The 18,752-nt window shown below is 49.1% G+C and overlaps 1 long non-coding RNA gene across 3 annotated transcripts in view; it reads right to left on the bottom strand.

The window, feature by feature from the left end:
* LOC114231016 (uncharacterized) overlaps positions 1–18,752 on the bottom strand; it is a 152,925-nt gene that overhangs the window by 37,477 nt on the left and 96,696 nt on the right. The window lies entirely within an intron of this gene.

Here is an 18,752-nt window from a genome sequence, read left to right as displayed (position 1 = left end):
GGGATCCCTCTCACAGCTGACTCCCAACTGTTCGCCTGCCTGCCCTCCTGATTGACCCTAACCACTTCTGCCTGCCAGCCTGATCACCCCCTAACCACTCCACAGCCAGCCTGATTGATGTCTAACTGCTCCCGTGCCAGCCTGATTGCCCCTAACCGCCTTCCCCTGCAGGCCTGGTCCCTACCCAACTGCCCTCCCTTGCAGGCCCGGTCCCCCTGCCAACTGCCCTCCCCTGCAGGCCTGGTCCCCCCCAACTGCCCTCCCTTGCAGGCCTGGTCCCCCCCCCAACTGCTCTTCCCTGCAGGCTTGATCGCCACCAATTGCCCTCCCTTGCAGGCCTGGTCCCTCCCAACTGCCCTCTCCTGCTGGCCATCTTGTGGTGGCCATCTTGTGTCAACATGGGGGCAGGATCTTTGACCACATGGGGGCAGCCATTTCGTGTGTTGGAGTGATGGTCAATTTGCATATTACTCTTTTATTAGATAGGATAGAGGCCTGGTGTATGGGTAGGGGACGGCTGGTTTGCCCTGAAGGGTGGCCCGGATCAGAGTGTGGATTCCCTTGGGGCGTGGGGTGGCCTGGGTGAGAGGCCTGTGGTGGTTTGCAGGCCAGCCACGCCCCCCGGAGACCCAAGCGGAGGCCCTGGTATCTGGGATTTATTTATCTTCTATAATTGAAACTTTGTAGCCTTGAGCAGAGCCAAGCCCCCTGCTTGCTCTGTGGCCACAGCCACTTTTGTTGGGATTTATTTATCTTCTATAATTGAAACTTTGTAGCCTTCAGCGGAGGCCAAGGCAGGCCAGGGCTGTGGAAAGCTTGGCTTCCTCCATCACTGGGGGCAACTCAAGCCTTCTGCTCTCTCCAGCTCCATGGCTGCCACCATTTTTGTTGGGATTTATTTATCTTCTATAATTGAAACTTTGTAGCCTTGAGTGGAGGCCTGGGCCCACAAGGGTGTGTGGAAAGCTTGGCATCCTTGCCGGGGAATCTCAAGCCTCCTGCTCGCTCCATGGCCGCAGCCATTTTGGTTGGGTTAATTTGCATACTCTCTTCTGATTGGCTGGTGGGCATGGCTTGTGGGTGTAGCAGAGTGATGATTAATTTGCATAATACTCTTTTATTAGATAGGATATATTATTTTTTTTCCTATTCATACATACTCTTTCACTTGAAGGAAGCACTTTATGCTTCTTTTTAGCATATTAGAATTGCCACCCTCACTACTGTTGCACTTTGATACCATTATTATGTAGAATAAGGGTTACTTGAAAACAAGCACTGTGATACCCCAACAGTGGATCCAATAACAGAGACAACTCTTGAGTGACTAATGGGTGGTGGGGGTGTGCAGTGTGTGCAGTGGACAAAGTGGATGATTCATGTCCTGAGCAGGATGGATTGGGACAGCATGAGATTTCATCATGCTACTCAGAATGGCATGCAATTTACAGCTTATGAATTATTTATTTCTGGAATCATACCTAATAAAATAGTAATATGCAAATTGACCACACCTTTGCTACGCCCAAGCCACGCCCACCAGCCAAAGCCATGCTCACCAACCAATCAGGGCAAGTATGCAAATTACCCAACAAAGATGGCGGTTAATTTGCATACGCTGAGGGAGGGAGGAGTGAAGACTGAAGACAACTTAGAAGGAAGAGGGAGGAAAAGCAGAAAGCAAGGTGGCTGCCAGAGGGAAAGCCCAGGCAGGGTGGAGTGGAGTGGAGTGGGGCAGAGTGGGGTGGGTGGCAGCGGCCCGTGGATGCAGGCACGGTGGCTGAAACGGCGGCGGCGGCAGCAGTGCATGCGGCCGCAGTGGCCGCTTGCAGGATTCTTCCTGTAAATGGGCTACTAGTATTTTAATATTTCTGGACTTCATTTGATAGCAAGTAACTGAAACCACAGTAAGTGAAATCACGGGAGAGGCGGGTCTAAGTATAAGTATTTGTAAATATTGGCAGTGACATTCAATTAGTAAAAATTTTTGTGTTCATCCATTACTAGAGGCCCGGTGCACAAAATTCTTGCATGGGTAGGGTCCCTAGGCCTGGCCAGTGATCAGAGCTAATCAGGGCCTTCCAGCTGCCACCGGGTCCTTCCTTCCCAGCTTCCAGCTGCTGGCTTGGGCTTTCCTTCCCCCAGCTGCTGGTTGCAGGCTGAGGTCTTCCTTCATTTCGCGCAACTCTGGTGGTCAGCGCACGTCATAGTGAGCGATTGAACTCCTGGTCTCTGGTCGAACTCCCGAGGGGTCACTTTGCATATTAGCCTTTTATATATATCTAGAGGCCCGGTGCACGAAATTCGTGCACTGGGGAGTCCCTCAGCCCAGCTTGCACCCTCTCTAATATGGGACCCCTCGGGGGATGTCCAACTGCAGGATTAGGCCCGATTCCTCGGGCCTAATCCTGCAGTTGGACATCCTTCTCACAATCCGGGACTGCTGGCTCCTCACCGCTCACCTACCTGCCTGATTGCCCCCTAACTGCTTCCTTGCTGGCCTGATTGACCCCTAACTGCTCCTCTGCGGGCCTGATGCCCCCAAATACCCTCCCCTGCTGGCCTGATCACCCCCAAGGCTTTTATTAGTATAGATATGACCCTGCACAGAAAATTTTACTAACCCTGCTTTACAATAGGGCTTGACGATTGAATCATTAGGACCAGACACCAAGATTTCCTTTCTTTAAATAGTGGAGGGAATACTTACCTTGTATTTAAGTTGCCCGGAAATTAAAATGAGATAATGACTTAGAAAAGCATAAAAGCACCACATAAAGACAACTGTCTTTTTAATGAAGTGGCAAAATGAAAAACACTTTTTATTCTCCCCTTCCTTCCTTTACAGCTTTTATTTAATCTTTGAAATTCATAAAAATTTCACTCCAATTTTCATTTCTTTACATTCAACATTATTTTGTATTGGTTTCAGGTTTTATATTAGTTACAGAATAGTGGTTAGACAATCATATACTTTACAAAGTGTTCCCCGATATTTCTAGTACCCACCTGGCATCATACCATCATTACAACACTACTGACTATATTCCCTATTTAAGTGACAATGGGTTTACAGGTTCCTTTCAATCTTTCTTTTGTGTTTTTTTGTCCTTACTTTTCTTTCTCACTTCTTCCCTCATTTTCTTTATATAGTATCTCAATTGGCCATCAAAGCTCAGTGAAGGCACTGGGACACGCTTCATCCATTTTACAGACCAGGAAACTGAGGCCAATTCCAGTTGGCTGTGGAACTTGACTCAGGAAGCCCTCAGAGCACACAGGAAGCCCTCAGAGCCATGCTCTTTGCGCTTCCGAAGGGGCAGCGGCCCAGCAAACAGAACAAACCTTCCAGTCAGGCGTCCCAGCCTCTTTCTCAAGCACCTCTTCATTGCGGATGCTCCACATTCTTTCCTCTCCCCCCATTCTTTACTGCCCCCCCTTCTCCGAAGCAGGTGGAAGGCTTCCCACTCACTGCCTAGGCATGCTCTGCTATGGGGCAGGGTGTAGCGAGCTTGCTTTTGGGTGAAGGCAGGAGCAGGAGTCACTGCCTCTGAAGTGTGAAGGCCACCTGAGCGAGGCCCATTAGCACTGGGAGCTTCTCTGAATCACGTCAGTCAGTCCAGTACCCTGCAGTGCAGCACCCCTTCACTGAGGTGGCTCCACCCCTCAACCCCCGCCTCAGGGGTGAGGGTCCTTGCCCCTCGGCCAGGAGTCCTTCCATGCCCCTTGATCCCTGGCTGGGCCCACCCACGTCTTGGGGGCACTGCAGAACCTCTGTCTCTCTGCAGATAAAGCAGATCCCTGCCCTAGGTCTCTGCAAAGCTATGAATCTGTGGCCACAGGCCTGGTCTGGGAATCAGCAACCACATGCCTGCAATGTTCCCAGGAACCCTGGGAGCGGCTGGGCAAGTCATGCCACTCCCCCCGTGGCGATGGTGGCCTGGATCACCCACGGAGCGCCCGGCTAGGCCCGGCCACACCCGGGGTCGCCTGATTCACCGCGGGAGCACCATGCTGTGCCCGGACACGCCCCCCCGGGTGGCGATCTCCTCCTGGATCACCCTCGGAGCGCCCGGCTGTGCCCGGACACGCCCCCCCGGGTGGCGATCTCCGCCTGGATCACCCGCGGAGCGCCCGGTTGTGCCCGGCCATGACCCCCGGGTGGCGATCGCCGCCTGGATGACCGCGGGAGCGCCATGCTGTGCCGGCCACGCCCCCCCCCGTGGCGATCGCCGCCTGGATCACCCGCCGGCTGGGCCCGGCCACGCCCCCCCGGGTGGCGATCGCCGCCTGGATCACCGCGGGAGCGCCATGCTGTGCCCGGCCACGCCCCCCCCGGTGGCGATCGCTGCCTGGATCACCGCGGGAGTGCCATGCTGTGCCCGGCCACGCCCCCTGGGTGGCGATCGCCGCCTGGATCACCCACGGAGCGCCAGGCTGTGCCGGCCCACGCCCCCCAGGTGGCGATTGCCGCCTGGATCACCCGCGGAGCGCCCTGCTGTGCCCGGCCACGCCCCCCCCGTGGCGATCGCTGGCTGGATCACCGCGGGAGCGCCATGCTGTGCCCGGCCACGCCCCCCCGGGTGGTGATCGCCGCCTGGATCACCCACGGAGCGCCATGCTGTGCCCGGCCACGCCCCCCGGGTGGCGATCGCCGCCTGGATCACCCGCGGAGCGCCCGGCTGTGCCCAGGCACGCCCCCCCGGGTGGCGATCGCCGCCTGGATCACCGCGGGAGCGCCATGTGTGCCCGGCCACGCCCCCCCGGGTGGCGATCGCCGCCTGGATCACCCGCGGAGCGCCCGGTTGTGCCCGGCCATGACCCCCGGGTGGCGATCGCCGCCTGGATGACCGCGGGAGCGCCATGCTGTGCCGGCCACGCCCCCCCCCGTGGCGATCGCCGCCTGGATCACCCGCCGGCTGGGCCGGGCCACGCCCCCCCGGGTGGCGATCGCCGCCTGGATCACCGCGGGAGCGCCATGCTGTGCCCGGCCACGCCCCCCCGGTGGCGATCCCTGCCTGGATCACCGCGGGAGTGCCATGCTGTGCCCGGCCACGCCCCCTGGGTGGCGATCGCCGCCTGGATCACCCACGGAGCGCCAGGCTGTGCCGGCCCACGCCCCCCAGGTGGCGATTGCCGCCTGGATCACCCGCGGAGCGCCCTGCTGTGCCCGGCCACGCCCCCCCCGTGGCGATCGCTGGCTGGATCACCGCGGGAGCGCCATGCTGTGCCCGGCCACGCCCCCCCGGGTGGTGATCGCCGCCTGGATCACCCACGGAGCGCCATGCTGTGCCCGGCCACGCCCCCCGGGTGGCGATCGCCGCCTGGATCACCCGCGGAGCGCCCGGCTGTGCCCAGGCACGCCCCCTCGGGTGGCGATCGCCGCCTGGATCACCGCGGGAGCGCCATGCTGTGCCCGGCCACGGCCCCTGGGTGGCGATCGCCGCCTGGATCACCCACGGAGCACCATGTGTGCCCGGCCACGCTCCCCCGGGTGGCGATCGCCGCCTGGATCACCCGCCGGCTGTGCCCGGCCACGCCCCCCCCGGTGGCGATCGCTGCCTGGATCACCGCGGGAGCGCCATGCTGTGCCGGCCACGCCCCCCCCGTGGGGATCGCCACCTGGATCACCCGCCGGCTGTGCCCGGCCACGACCCCCGGGTGGCGATCGCCACCTGGATCACCCGCCGGCTGTGCCCGGCCACGCCCCCCCCCGGTGGCGATCGCTGCCTGGATCACCGCGGGAGCGCCATGCTGTGCCCGGCCACGCCCCCTGGGTGGCGATCGCCGCCTGGATCACCCGCGGAGCGCCCGGTTGTGCCCGGCCACGACCCCCGGGTGGCGATCGCCGCCTGGATCACCGCGGAAGCGCCATGCTGTGCCCGGCCACGCCCCCCCCGTGGCGATCGCTGGCTGGATCACCGCGGGAGCGCCATGCTGTGCCCGGCCACGCCCCCCCCGTGGCGATCGCCGCCTGGATCACCCGCGGAGCACCCGGTTGTGCCCGGCCACGACCCCCGGGTGGCGATCGCCGCCTGGATCACCGCGGGAGCGCCATGCTGTGCCCGGCCACGCCCCCCCGGTGGCGATCGCCGCCTGGATCACCCGCGGAGCACCCGGTTGTGCCCGGCCACGACCCCCGGGTGGCGATCGCCGCCTGGATCACCGCGGGAGCGCCATGCTGTGCCCGGCCACGCCCCCCCGGGTGGTGATCGCCGCCTGGATCACCCACGGAGCGCCATGCTGTGCCCGGCCACGCCCCCCCGGGTGGCGATCGCCGCCTGGATCACCCGCAGAGCGCCATGCTGTGCCCGGCCACGCCCCCCCGGGTGGCGATGGCCGCCTGGATCACCCGCGGAGCGCCATGCTGTGCCCGGCCACGCCCCCCCGGGTGGCGATCGCCACCTGGATCACCCTCGGAGCGCCCGGCTGGGCCCGGCCACGACCCCCTGGTGGCGATCGCCGCCTGGATCACCCAGGGAGCGCCATGCTGTGCCCGGCCACGCCCCTCCCGGTGGCGATCGCCGCCTGGATCACCGCAGGAGCGCCATGCTGTGCCCGGCCACGCCCCTCCCGGTGGCGATCGCCGCCTGGATCACCGCGGGAGCGCCATGCTGTGCCCGGCCACGCCCCCCGGGTGGCGATCGCCGCCTGGATCACCCACGGAGCGCCATGCTGTGCCCGGCCACGCCCCCCCGGGTGGCGATTGCCGCCTGGATCACCCTCGGAGCGCCCGGCTGGGCCCGGCCACGACCCCCGGGTGGCGATCGCCGCCTGGATCACCCATGGAGCGCCATGCTGTGCCCGGCCACGCCCCCCCCGGGTGGCGATCGCCGCCTGGATCACCCATGGAGCGCCATGCTGTGCCCGGCCACGCCCACCGGGGTGGCGATGGCTGCCTGATTCACCGCGGGAGCGCCATGCTGTGCCCGGCCACGCCCCCCCCGGGTGGCGATCGCCGCCTGGATCACCGCGGGAGCGCCATGCTGTGCCCGGCCACGCCCACCGGGGTGGCGATCGCTGCCTGATTCACCGCGGGAGCGCCATGCTGTGCCCGGCCACGCCCACCGGGGTGGCGATCGCTGCCTGATTCACCGCGGGAGCGCCATGCTGTGCCCGGCCACGCCCACCGGGGTGGCGATCGCTGCCTGATTCACCGCGGGAGCGCCATGCTGTGCCGGCCACGCCCCCCCGGGTGGCGATCGCCGCCTGGATCACCCGCGGAGCGCCATGCTGTTCCCGGCCACGCCCCCCCCGGGTGGCGATCGCCGCCTGGATCACCCACAGAGCGCCATGCTGTGCCCGGCCACGCCCCCCCGGGTGGCGATCGCCGCCTGGATCACCCTCGGAGCGCCCGGCTGTGCCCGGGCACGCCCCCTCGGGTGGCGATCGCCGCCTGGATCACCCTCGGAGCGCCCGGCTGGGCCCGGCCACGACCCCCGGGTGGCGATGGCCGCCTGGATCACCCGGGAGCGCCATGCTGTGCCCGGCCACGCCCACCGGGGTGGCGATCGCCGCCTGATTCACCGCGGGAGCGCCATGCTGTGCCCGGCCACGCCCCCCCGGGTGGCGATCGCCGCCTGGATCACCGCGGGAGCGCCATGCTGTGCCCAGACACGGCCCCCCCCCTGGCGATCGCCGCCTGGATCACCCGCGGAGTGCCCGGTTGTGCCCGGCCATGACCCCCGGGTGGCGATGGCCGCCTGGATCACCGCGGGAGCGCCATGCTGTTCCCTGCCACGCCCCCGGGTGGCGATCGCTGCCTGGATCACCTGCTGAGAGCCCTGCTGGGCCCGGCCACGCCCCCCCGGGTGGCGATCGCCGCCTGGATCATGCGGAGGACCCCGGGAACTAAGAGGAGTGGGCGCCGCCATCTTGGTCTTCTCAACAGCCGGAAAGGCCACCTGGAGTCCCGCCCCCAGCCTCTCGGAGGCCCAATCATGGGCATAGCGGAGTGCGGTCAATTTGCATGTTTCTCTATTATAAGGTAGGATAGAGGCCTGGTGCATGAAATTCGTGCAAGAATGGGCCTTCCTTCCCCTGGCTGCCGGCACTGCCTTCGCTCCAGCCGGAGCCACCTTTCCGCCTTCCCATGCTACCCAGAGACCCGGAGCGGCTGGGGCGGTGCGGAATGCCTGCGTTGTCACCATGGCGACAATGCAAGAGTCCTGCCTGCCCCCGGCTGCTCAGCACCTGTGTATGCAAATTAACCCACCATCTTTGTTGGGTTAATTTGCATACTCACTCCCGATTAGCTGGTGGGCGTCGTGAAGGTATGGTCAATTTGCATCTTCCTCTTTTATTAGAGTAGATGATTTTACTCTAATAACTTTGGAGTCTGTGTATGTGATGGAAGAAAGCTAAAAATAAAAAAGAGCACACACAATAATACATAAAGAATGAAATGTGTCCATGGGATATGCATAACAGGGATATTACTTCTGACATTTCAAAGGTATATTAACCTAGATGCACAAGAACAATGGACCGGGCTTGCTTTCACCAAAGGTGTTATAGGCTTGGGCATGACTACCCACTATGACCTGCAGAGTTAGGAATTTATGATTTATTAAAGCACCCCTTTATTTTTCATGAGATAATTAAAGTGTAAAAAGATAACCTAATATTATATGGTAAGACATCCTGTTCTAAACTTGTGTTTGTTTGTTTATTTTCAGGGCCTTTGGCTTGCCTTCAGCTTCTTATTACAATATGTATTGGAATGGGGAAGGCCTGGTAATTTCCATGATCATCATCAGCTTCATTTTCACAAGCAAGCTCACTCTCATTTTTCCTAGATGTGGCAGCTGAAAGAATTCTTTTAGGAGCTTGATTATTTATTCTTAAATAAGTCTTATTTTACATAAGTCTTAAATAAGTCTTATTTTACATTCCTCCTGCTTCAGTCTTACACTAATTTTATTCTTCCTACCCACTTTTAGAAATTAAAATTTGGCTAAATGGAATAATATATTGTGATATTTATTTTATTTTCTAAGATGATATAATCTATTCAATAATACTGGACCAGTATAATTATTTTTCTTTAGAGACTTCATACTGATGTAGAGTATAATATCACCAATACTAAATTTTAAAGTCTAAAAATGTTTTATTTTATATGATGTTGAAATATTAATTTAAAATAGTCTACTAGCTTGAATATATCAATTCTTATAAAAAATATATTGTATATGTTCTCAGAAACAGTTAACTTTTTTAGGTCAAGTTTGGAAAGTTAACTTTTTATTTTTTTCTACTTCAAATATTGAGGTTGATTATTTGAAGACACCAATCTTAAACTTACAAGAAAATTGCTGGATGGGCAAAAAAAATCCTATTGTATCATTTTTGGAATTAGCTATTTAATTAAAAATTTCATTCACTTTCTTGAAAATAGGGGTAACTGCAAGGCAAATTTTAACTTTCAAGAAATTATTATTTCTAATGAAATTACTAAACCTATATTACCAAAATTTAATATTTGTGTAGTTTTCAGAAATTTTTATATTCACAGATAGTTGAGATTTAATGAGAAAAAACTCATAAAAATGTACATTTAAGACAAGGTTGCTTTAAAGTTTATTGGTTTTTTTTTAAGGTAATGAATTCAGAACTGATTTTTGAATTTATTCTGGGCATTAATCAAAATATGTCTTAATTTTTAAAAATTCCCTTTATACTTTATTATAATCATAAAACATGGTTTTTATTTATGCTTGCATAATAAATGGTATTATGTTTATGATATTCAACTTTTGTTAATTAAATATCTGAAAAAATTGTATTTATTTTTTTAAATTTGTATCTTTATATTTCATAAATTAACTTACAGCTCCCAAACCAAGTTTCATATTTACCTAGCTCTTATAAATATAAAAAAAAATAATAAAGCATTAAGTAACTTTGCAAAGCCAAATACTTGTGAATTATTGGCAACTTTGCTCTTTTAATTATATTACTAGAGGCTGATGCACGAAATTCTAGAATGGGTAGGGTCCCTAGGCCTGGCCGGCTATCAGGGCAGATCTGTGAGGCAACCAGCGTGGCAGTCAGGGCCGTGGTCCACCAGCCCACTTACTGGCTGGCCCCACCCCCCGCTGAAACTGCCAGTCGCCTCCCTCTGCAGGGCAGTTGGTGGGAACGATTGGAGGAACCCTGATGGCACCCACCTTGGCTGGCCTGGGGCCTGTGGGCTGGGGGCAGCTCCTGCATTGAGCGTCTGCCCCCTGGTGGTCAGTTCACATCATAGTGAATAGTCATTCCAACGGTTGTTCCACCACTTGGTCAATTTGCATATTAGACTTTTATTATATAGGACTAGAGGCCCGGTGCACAAAATTCATGCACTCAGGGGGGTGTCCCTTAGCCCAGCCTGCGCCCTCTCATAGTCTGGGAGCCCCATGATCAATCTCCCCAAACAGGTAAGCCCTGCCTACCTGGCCGGAGCTCTGCAATGGATTGTTCCCGCAGAGGGAGGCTCCATTCACCTGCCGCAGGGCCACTGTAGGGTAGCCTGGGCCTCCCTGTTTGGGGCGATCAATCATGCCCCACAGAGGGAGGCCCCTCCCACCCACTGCAACCCGCCAGCTGGTGGCCTGGGCTTCCCTCTTCAGGGCTATCATGGGGAGATGGCTGGGCCCCTGACCAATCACATCGCACCCTCTTTGGCTGGCCTGGCACCAGTGGGTGTCATAGTATGGTTGTCCGGAAGGTCATCGGATGATTGTTCAGTCATTTGGTCGATTTGCATATTACACTTTCATTATTATAGACTAGAGGCCCGGTGCACAAAATTCGTGCACGGAGGGGGGGCGTTGTCCCTCAGCCCAGCCTGCATCCTCTCCAATCTGGGACTCCTCAAGGGATGTCCAACTGCCCATTTAGGCCCGATCCTAACTAAATGGGCAGCTGGACATCCCTCTCACAATCCAGGACTGCTGGCTCCCAACTGCTCGCCTGCCTGCCTTCCTGATTGCCCCTAACCGCTTCTGCCTGCCAGCCTGATCACTGCCTAACCACTCCGCTGCCAGCCTGATTGATGCCTAACTGCTCCCCTGCCAGCCTATTTGCCCCTAACTGCCCTCCCCTGCAGCCTGGTCACCCCTAACTGCCCTCCCCTACAGGCCTAGTCCCCCCCAACTGCTCTCCCCTGCAGGCCTGGGTACCCCCCAACTGCCCTCCCCTGCTGGCCATCTTGTGGTGGCCATCTTGTGTCCACATGGGGGCAGGATCTTTGACCACATGGGGCAGCCATATTGTGTGTTGGAGTGATGGTCAATCTACATATTACTCTTTTATTAGATAGGCCTGGTGCACGGGTGGGGGCCAGCTGGTTTGCCCTGAAGGGTGTTCCAGATCAGGGTGGGGGTTCCCTTGGAGCGTGGGGTGGCCTGAGCGAGGGGCCTGTAATGGTTTGCAGGCCAGCCACGACCCCTGGCGACCCAAGCAGAGGCCCTGGTATCTGGAATTTATTTACCTTCTACAACTGAAACTTTGTAGCCAAGCCTTCTGCTTGCTCTTTGGTGTGGCGGCAGCCATTTCTGTTGGGGTTAATTCACCTTCTATAATTGAAACTTTGTAGCCTGGATTGGAGGCCTAGGCCGGCCAGGGCAGGTGGAAAGCTAGGCTTCCTCTGTTGCCGGGGGCAACCCTAGCCTGCTCTCTCCAGCTTCATGGCTTCCACCATTTCTGTTTGGATTTGTTTACCTTCTATAACTGAAACTTTGTAGCCTTGAGTGGAGGCTTAGGCCAGCAAGGGTCACGTTGCCTGGGAAACCCAAGCCTCCCTTCTGCTCTCTGTGGCTGTAGCCACCTTGGTTGGGTTTATTTGCATACTTGCTCTGATTGGCTGGTTGGTGTGGCTGGTGGGCATGGCTTGTGGGTGTAGCGAAGGTACGGTCAATTTGCATATTACTCTTTTATTAGGTAGGATAGGCTATATTGAATGCCCTGTGAAGAGATATAGAGTTGAAACAGCCAATTCAAAATTCATTTAAACATATAAACTAAGATCTGCATTTTAATTCAAATATACGAAATGCCCTTAAATATAAGAAAAAAATATAAGAAAAAATATACGTTGAGAAATGAGTATATATCTGTAACTGCTAATTCCGCCTCCTCCTGCTGTTTCACTGATTCTAACCGTAGAGAATATTAAATGAAATCCTGAAGTAATGGAAAGAGTGATTGTGTTAAAAGGGCTGAGACACCAGTCAACCAAGACTCATGATGTTATTACCCTTCCTCTTGGCAGTGGCACTGTGATGAGATAAGGGACTGCAGGGTTCAGCAGGAAGGAAGAAAATGTAATGATGATTCTAATTTTCATGTCAGTTTTCTTTGTACTTGGAGAATATCCTGCATCACATTGCTTCCAAAACCAGGAGCCGCCTTGTGCTCTGCCACTTGCAAAGGTGAAAGAAACATTTTAAAGACACGTATTCAAGTTTAAGTTAAACAGTGTCCAGAAAACCCGAGTGGAAATAAAGATTGATAATGTGTTAGTCCTGGCAGACAGTGGATCAGCCAAGGAAACAAAGCGTTCCCACTGTTTGAATCCTAACTCTACCACTTTTTAGCTATAATCTTAAGAAAGTGATTTAACCTTTATGCCTTAGTTTGTCAACTGTAAAATGGTGATAATAATAAAAGTAATAGTATTTTCTTCAAGTTATTGTAAGGCATAGGGAATTAACATAGAAGCAAAGCATCTAAATCAGTACCTGGCCCTGGGTGGTATGGCTCAGCGGGTGAGCATTGACCTATGAACCAGGAGGTCATGGTTTGATTCCAGGTCAGGGCATATGCCTGGGTTGCAGGTTTGATCCCCAGTGTGGGGCATGCAGGAGGCAGCTGATCAGTGATTCTCTCTCATCATTGATGTTTCTATCTCTCTCTCCCTCTCCCCTCCTCTCTGAAATCAACAAACAAATAAAAATCAGTACCTAGAATATAGTAGTCACAAAACTCTTATTTTTATACCTAAAAAAAAATCTCGTCTAGTTTTATAAAATAATAAATGAAATGATTTTCCATTTAGAAAAGATATACAAGTAAACTGTAGAAAATTGGAAAAATAAAGAAAAGAATAAAGAATAAAATTTTAATCATTCAGAATGCAGAGACTCATAAATAATTATGTAATCTAATTCTGTTATTTACATTTAAGAATACTTTCCATATTTTAAATATATCTTTACAATACCTTTTTAGTGATTGCATAGTATTTATTTCATTACTTATTCCATAATTTTTCTACCATTTAATATCTGAGCAGGCCTCGGTTTCTCTAAAGTACATACAGTAATATCTACCTCTTAGTTAATAGGGGAAATTAAGTTAGGCAATATGTATAGCATTAACAAAATTTGAGCACTAAAAAAACGTTAGTTATTGGTATTATTTAATAATTGTAATTAAAAAATTCCCTTCTATTTTAACTCCTTTTACATCTTCAATTATGCATTAGAGAACACACAGTTGAATTACTGAAGCACACATTATACATATTATTAAGATGTTAAATCTGGGAATTATTTTTAAATTGCAGTTAAGCATAACTGTTTTAACTAAACTTTTCTTGTTTTTGCTCCAAGCAAATTAAATGCACAGAATCCCTTTTAATTTTTTTTTCTCTCTTTTAAGGTTTCAATTCAAAGGTCCTCCAAGCAAAGACTTGGTGTACACTTTCAATTACATGATTACAACACGCACACAGACTCATTTAATACCCTTTGCAGAGCTAACCGGATTCTTTTGCCATGAACCATCTTTTATGATATTTAAAGGTGACTTTATAATGCAAATATTTTCAATTTTATGTCTATGACTGTAGGGAAAATATTCTAATTTGCAATTATATTAAAGGCAGACTAAGTGAAAAGTCCTAGTGAGCAGGTATACAGGATTATTGTTTCAGATTTTTTTATAAATATCTCTTTTGAGTTCTTCACTGTATTAAAAGTGTATAGAAAGTAAATATGTACCTGCAATTTAAAATTACTTATTTATTTTCTAAATATGAGCTCACATATTTAACCAGTATATCACGTTTTCATGTAAAGACTAGATTAAAAGTACTCAGGAAATTTTGTCCTGTGTTGCAAGTATAATATCCTGATAACCAAAGAAAAGATTTTGGAATATATTTCTTAGATTATGGCCCTTTGCCACCTAAAGAACTATGGACATATTCTCTCAAATAATGAAATCTCTATCAGACTTTACTTTGATCTTATGACTTTTATTGACTAAGTAGTTTAATTTATAGCACATACATTGTTTATATTTTGGCACTGTAGGTATTTTAATAATTCTCTAATATCATATTGAGTAATGTGCACATTCATTGTCATAGAACTATGAGAAGTTATTTTAACAAGGTATAAGGTCCTAAAAATTACTGTGACAGATTTAGTAGCCAATACAATTCCAAATATTCTTCTGATGTCCATATCATTTTATTACCTAAAAATTCCATTTTAATTTATATAAACAAAATAATACGAAGAAAATAGGATGTGCAAGTAATGGTAGCTAGTCTTCTTTAATTCATTATTTTATGTCAGGAATGGAGTAGATTCCAACTTTTGTGCTAAATCTGGAGAACTAATGAGGATCAAAAATTGTGCCAAGAAACAAAGTAAAGAGATTGATTAGCAGTATTTGCTGAAAGACTATTAAGGAAGCTAGTGACATGTATACCATATACTAATCACACCCAAAGGACATTCTCAGACTAAATTTTTCTCATTTTTAGTCCCTTTATTGGTTCATCATTTTTTTTTATTAGTCAAGCTTCTTGCAGCTGCAAGAAATAGAACCAAATTCAGAATGGTCTAAGGAAACACACACACACACACACACACACACACACACACACATGCACACACATATTTAGATTGGCTAATATAACTGGCTTGGTGAGGTTTACATCTATATTCAGGAAAAGGCAGATCTGGGGTTCTCTCAAACCCATCTATTCTCTCTTTTGACTCTGTGTCCCCTTCATTTCAACATATAATCTGCCTTTCTAGTGGCAAGCATGAGCACCAATATCTTCAGGCTTTCATTTGATTGGTGGTAAAGAGCATATTTCCTCCTAGTTACCGAATAAATTACACGTTACTCTCATTTGCTGAAGTCAAAATACAGCTCTGCGGTGGAGAAGGTTAATTAGATTCAATAAAGTAACTAGAGGCCTGGTGCATGAAATTTGTGCAGGGGTACAGTCCCTAGGCCTGGCCTGTGATCAGAGCCATCTTTCCCAGATGCCGGCAGCTGTCCCTGCCCCTGCAGCCACCCACCCCCAGTTTCCCATTTGCTATTGGGCAATCAGAGCCTGCAGGCTCGGGGGAGGGAGCAAGAGGTTGGCCATTCCTGCCCACTCGCCAGCCCTGCCCCCTGCTGCGGGTCACCCTCTGTGTGTGGGGCAACTGGCGGGGTCTTAGCCTGATGCCACCTGCATCTGCCACCACCCAGCCCCAGTTCCCTGTTCCTTATCGGAGGTTGGAGCCTGCCAGCTGGGGGAAGGGACCAAGAGGTTGGCCAGCAGGCCCTGATTGGGCGATCAGGGCCTGCAGGCTGGGGAAGCTTCTGCATTGACCGTCTGTCCCCTGGTGATCAGTGCACATCATAGCGACCAGTCATTCCGCCATTTGGTTGATTTGCATATTACCCTTTTATTATATAGGAAAAAAGTGAAACACCACAGGAAATTCAGGAGTTTTCACTTAACCTTTTGCACTCGGATGTCGAGTGTGACTTGATACGGTTAGCATTAGAATAAAGGAATCAAGAAAAAAGCAAGCGAGTGCAAAGGGTTAAAGAAGAATGAAACAACAAATAGTCACAATAAGAAATAGCAACTAAAATATTACTTTGATAATTCCCACTCTACTTGGGGGTTGTTGTTTGTTTGTTTTTTGTTTTATTTTTCTGCTTAGAAAATTACCACCGACTTGGTGACTGCAAACAATCCCCTTTAATTTCCTGTAGTGTCTATTGGTCAGAAGCCCAGACATAGTTTAGCTGGGTTCTCTGCTCTGGTTCTCACAGACCAGGAACAAGATGTTTTGTTTTCACAAAAATCTAAATTAAGCAGTTAAGGCATTTTTACATGGAATGATTAAGGGTTAGATTAATGAAAGCTAAGCAAGAAGCCTGGGCCCTTAAATTTCACTGCTCTAGGTATGGGATCCTTTTTATTTCTTTAAAAATATTGAAGTGTCAAGTTGATATTTTTCCAGTTATTTTCTTTCAAAATAAAATAATGTACCTCCCCTCCCCCAATAATTTTGCAAAGACTAAATCTATAGGGAAAATGGAATTCCTTACTTTACATCCCTGGGCAATCTCTTTAATGTGCCCACATTCTGTACCTTTGGACACATAATATATAGCTCATGTTTTTCTAGAGACCTAATGCCAACTAATGTCAGTAATGGTATGAGGAGATTTCAAGTGAAAGATATACTCCTGTCTATTAGACAATGATCAAACTTTTGGGGCATAAGCAAAAAGTCTATATATTAGATAATGAGATTTACTGGGTGTAAATACAGGATTTTACATATTGACAGAAAGAAAATCAACTTTTTTTATTAATGACACAAGAGATCTGATATTGTCAGGTGAGAATGACTCTTAAAGTTGTTGCTTTTTAATTAAAATTTTATTATTTTCCTGTTTTGTTCCTATTTGTCACCTTCTTCTTTCATTACATTTATTATTTCATATGTTAGTGATTGTTTCACATTTTTTCCTACCTAGAGTCCTGAGGACTGTGTTTCATATGTAAACTTTATTTAAATTAGATAGACCTGTCATTGTATGCACTATTTTTCAAATTACACCAAGCATACCCAGGTATAATTTTTTTTAAACTACCATTATAAGATTTAAACTTTATAATTAACCACATTTTTATTATAAAAGTAGTGCATAAGAAAACTCAAGCAATACAAAGCTCCATAAAATAGTAATAATATTTACATTTTTATTACCACCTCTCTTCTCACCACTTCAACTATTTTCATCTTGAGTAGCTATGATGAAAATTTTATGTGTATCATTCTAGATGTTTCTACAAACAGAACATACAAACACATTATTTCATCATAATTATTTCAAATTTATAGATTTGTTAACAATTATATCTTTTCACTCTGTAATTCATCAAGTTGGCAAAACAAATGTCATCTCATTATTTTAGCTGCTCACACTCTCCCATACTACAAACATATTAAGATACATTTAGTGGTTTTTTCACTATTGTAAATAATGTTTTAAAGAAATATAATTTACATGTATGGATCACCCTTAATCATTGTTTAGGATAGGTTTCTAGAATTAGACTTTTATGGTCAAAAGTACACACATTTATATTTTTGATATGTATTATCAAATTGCTTTTTAAAAACTCGGTAACAGTTTATTCTCCCTTATTTTTACCCACTGTATTTTGGAAAAACTATCAGGCTTAAAAAAACACACACACAGAGAGATTAGGCAATGTTATCCCCTTAACGTTTGTTAAAATTTCAGTACGATATTAATCAAGAGGGGAGGGATCCAAGATGAAGATAGTTGCTAAGTAACTGCCTACCAGCCTGTCTTGAGAGCAGACTTTTTCTCATTTTTCTGGAAATATCAATTCCACCTTAGCTTCATTTTTCACACCATGTACAGGTAGCTCACTGAACTCAGTCACTACCTAACTTGCTCTTGGTTAGATTTTTCATGACCATTTTCATCTGCAATACACAAAAAATACTTATAATTACGGCAATAATGTTAACTGTCAAATGAAAGGGTCTTAAACTGTAGGCATTCTTTTCATTCTGCTTAGTAGTTTGATGTTTCATAGGTATTCATTGATATTTAAAATAACACTATTGACTTTGGAATCGCTGATTATTGATTTTAATTCTGCCCTGGTGGTGTTCTTTGGTGTACTTTTTAGTCTTCTGAGTTGACTCTTATATTTTTTCTATTCTGCCTCTCTAATCTCTACAGTTTTAATCTTAAACCTGTGTCAATAACTCTTGCATATTTGTGTTGACTTCCTTTGACGGCAATCCCCTTTTCCAAGTTGTTAATAAAGATTCAACACAAGACCCTTTCACTGTGTCCGGAAGAGATTAGCAGTGTCCTGGCCTGGCACTATCTCTGTGAAATGAGAGAGGCTGTACCTCCTGATCTCTAGCCTTGCTCTTGTTTGATCTTCCCCTTCCTTTTTACTAACCTCTCTCTCAGCTATTTTTTCCCCAGTTTCAAAAGCACTTTCATTCCTTGAGAGGTTTGTGTTTCTGTGGAACTTTTCTTTAGAAAGCAGTTCAAAACCCTTACCTGTCATCATTCTGGTTAATTCTCATAGTTCACTGTAATGTTGCCAAGTAGAGAGTTCTATATTGATAGTCATGTTTTACATCAGATCTAAGGAATAAAGAGACTAAGTATACTTTTCAGAATACATCTCAAGAAAAAAAATGAATATAGAATAAACTTTTACTTTTGAACTCATTCTTCAACAGCTATTTACTGAGTGTCTCCTTTGTCAGGCTCAAGTATAACAGAATTGATTCATTTACTTTTTCCCAAATAAAATATATATATATAAAACCCTAATATGCAAATAGACTGAACAGCAGAACAACCGAACAACCAGTCGCTATGACATGAGCTGACCACCAGGGGCTGCGTGCGCGGAACATGGTGGGCATTGGCGGCAGCGGGATGGTGGAGCA

Source organism: Eptesicus fuscus, chromosome 2 (assembly GCF_027574615.1).
Source record: "Eptesicus fuscus isolate TK198812 chromosome 2, DD_ASM_mEF_20220401, whole genome shotgun sequence".
Taxonomy (NCBI): Eukaryota; Metazoa; Chordata; class Mammalia; order Chiroptera; family Vespertilionidae; genus Eptesicus; species Eptesicus fuscus.
Note: the sequence above shows the minus strand (reverse complement) of the source record. Positions and strands in the feature narration are given on the sequence as shown.